This window comes from Echinops telfairi, unplaced genomic scaffold, assembly GCF_000313985.2.
Source record: "Echinops telfairi isolate 266 unplaced genomic scaffold, ASM31398v2 ScPeMD7_7419;HRSCAF=8457, whole genome shotgun sequence".
Lineage (NCBI taxonomy): Eukaryota > Metazoa > Chordata > Mammalia > Afrosoricida > Tenrecidae > Echinops > Echinops telfairi.
The window spans coordinates 542,669-546,116 of NW_022111319.1; positions in this window are offsets into that span (position 1 = coordinate 542,669).

Below are 3,448 nucleotides of genomic sequence, written 5' to 3' on the forward strand. Positions count from 1 at the left end.
AAAAAAATTTATTCAACACCTCAACAAGAAAAATAAGTAAACCAATTTTAAAATGAGCAGAGAACATAATCAAATATTCAACAACAATGAAAACAATAATGAGCTATCACTTCATTTAGTATTAATAGCAAAGTTAAAATTAAAACAAAAAACTAATGCTCGTGAATCTACAGAGACACTTGAAGCCCCGTGCATGTAAAATGGTGCAATCACTGTGAAAACCTGTATGTTACTTTCTCAGAAATTTAAGAATAGAAATAACTTAAGTTCCAGCAATCTTTCTATTTGGTACACATCCTAGAGAAATAAGAGCTGTACACAAGTAAATATATGAATATATCCATTTTAATTGCAGTTCTATTCACAATAGCAAAAAGGTGGAAATGACCTAAATGCTCACAGTGGAAAAATATATTGATAATATTTGGTGCATACACACAATGCAATATTAAGCAACGTTAAAGAATAACAGTGAATCTTAAAAGCACCTGGATGAACCTGGAGTACATTATGCTAAGTGGAATGAGTCAATTGTACGAGACCTCTACTATAAAATTGAAGAAAAGATGTTCTCAGTGAAAGAAACATTCATTGATGAAGCCCTGGTGTTGTGGTGGTTGTGGGTTGGCTGTGATCCGCATGGTCAACAGCTCAAAATCAGCAGCAGCTCTGTGGAAGAAAATCTGGACTTGCTATTTCTGTAAATAGTTATAGCATGTATGGATTGTGATAAGAGTTGTACAAGCCCCCAATAAAATGATTTTTAAAAGAAACATTTTCCAAAAGTATGCCAATTAAATTCATTCCAATGTGCATTTAATAAGATATATATATTAAAGATGTTAAAATGCATATACATTCATAGTCTGACAGGTTAATTTTATAGAGTTGAATTGGTTTTGAAAAATTTTGTGAGGGTGAAACAGGAAGCAAATGTTTTGAGAATGATGATGGCAACAAATATACAAATGTGCTTGACACAATGGATGTATGTACGGATTGTGATAAGAGTTGTACGAGCCCCCAATAAAATTATTTAAAAAAAATAGTTATAGCCATGGAAACCCACAGGGGGTCGCTCAGATGCAGCATTGACTCAATGCCAGGGAGAGAGAGAGAGAAGAAGGAGATGAAGTCACTGGTTGGAAGGTAAATTGAGTGTGAACTTAAGTAAAGGAGAAGACAATATACAATTAGAGGAATGTTAGCACAAAATTATAGAGGTGGTTGAAAGTGAAAGAGGTAAATACTGTGATAGACACAATCCTGCACTAATGGTTGTTTGTGAATACATGTTTGAATAGACATACAGGCTAAACAGTTGTGGAAAAGTGACTGGGATTATACCCAGATGTTTGTTCATGTTTATGTTTATATTTGTGTTTATGTATATGTATTTGACAAAGGATATATATATATATGTATATATATATGTATATACACACACACACATTTACCATTGCTGCAAATACTGTATATTCATGAATGTGGTAGAGCATGCAAGGGACAAAATTATGAAACTTCTCAGACATAAGCAAATGCCATGAGAAAATGAGTCCACTGGGACTGTGGACTCAAGACCATAGCTTCAGGGACAACAAGTTCAAGTGGCATAACATAGTTTATAAAAGATAATATTCTTAAAAAAAAAGAAAAAAAAAGATAATATTCTACACCTTACTTTGATGAGTAGCACTGGAGTCTTAAAAGCTTGTGAGCAGCCCATTAAGGTGCAACTATCGGTCTCTCTCTGTCTGGAGGAAAGAAGAGCGATGAAAATTAAAAGCTATTTGGGAGGAATTAGACTATCTCCACAATCTGGAAACCAGAAGTACTAGATGGTGTCCAGCTACCACTACAAACTACTCTAAAAAGGATCGTATTAGAAAGTTCTGGTTAGAGTGGAAGAAGAAATTGGAACAAAACTCAAACTCATAGAGATCCGAATTACTAATCCCCAAGAATATGGCACTTAGTCACCTTTCAGTTCTAGTACTGAACTAACACCTATATTAGAATAATCAACATTTAAGATCAAATGGGTGACATTTAACCAAGAAAAACGTTTAGATGGCTAGGAAAGAAGGAGGAATAGAAAAATGAAACATAGGAGGGAGTAGTTACAGTAAATTATGGTAAATTGAGGGGATTGCAATAGATGAGATGAAACAAAATGTGTATGAATTGTTGAGTATCAAATTGATGATCAGCTCTGCAAACCTTCACCTAATTCACAATACTTTAACAAGCTTTCCTCAAATCTTCTTAAAACTAGGAATTTACATTAACTAGTAAAAAATGTTTTCCTTGAGCATTGTGCACATTTATAGATACTATCTATAAGAGATCAAATTGATAATTACAACTCAAGACAAAGTTCCTCTGTGTATATTCTAAACAAAACAACAAACAATAAAATGATCTCTACTTAAAAAATTCATTTTACTCATAAAACAGTCCCCCAAACCAGGAAATAGGCATAAGTTTAGCAGAATATGTTCTGATGCTATATACTGAAAAACCACACACTGCCAAGAAAGAGAGGAAATGATATATGATAAAATAAATCAAATAAGACGTGATAATTGGAAAAATAGACCATTTCCATGCATTGGAAGACAGAATATTGTGACAAATGGATCTATTTGAGTTAATACAATCCTGACTTAATCCCTGCAAGACTTTGTAAGCATTGTCAAAGGATTTCCAAATTCATATAGAAATGTAAAGGACATGAAATAGCAAAATTAACTTTGAAAAGCTACAACACAGTTCCACAATTCACAATCCCTGATACAAAATTTGCTATAATACTACACTAATTAACCCAGTCTGGTATTGGTAAAATGACTTACCAAAGGAACACAAACGTATGCACAGATGTAGGTATAGAACCCACCAGCCATTCCAAGGGGTTAACATGAAACACTGATTCGGAAAAGATTTACAGCCTTGGAAACTCTATGGTCAGTTATATTGCTTACTAAAGGATCACTATGAATCAGGAGGTTTAGTATATTTCCAAGTGACTTTTAACTAGTAGGGAAAGGCAATTTAAACGGGAAAAAAATGCAGTTTTTTCCATTTATGCTGCGGGAACAATTGGATATCCACATATTAAAAAAGCAAAAAAGGAACAAAGGAAAAAGTTGACCCATACTTCGCGAATCATACATCTAAATGTAAATACAAAAGTATAAAATTCCTAGAAGATAACATGAAAAAAGTATTATGACCTTGGGTTGAGCACAGTTTTTAGACAGAACATCAAGAGCACAGTCCATAAAAGAAAAAATAACAATATTTAAATACTATGTTTTGTGAAACAGATTTAAAATAAAGTAATATTTCAGCCTACACATTCAGATAAAGCATTTACTATATATAATACCTTGTATTGAGACTATATACAGAACCCTTCAAAGTCAAAAAGTCAATAATAAAGTTA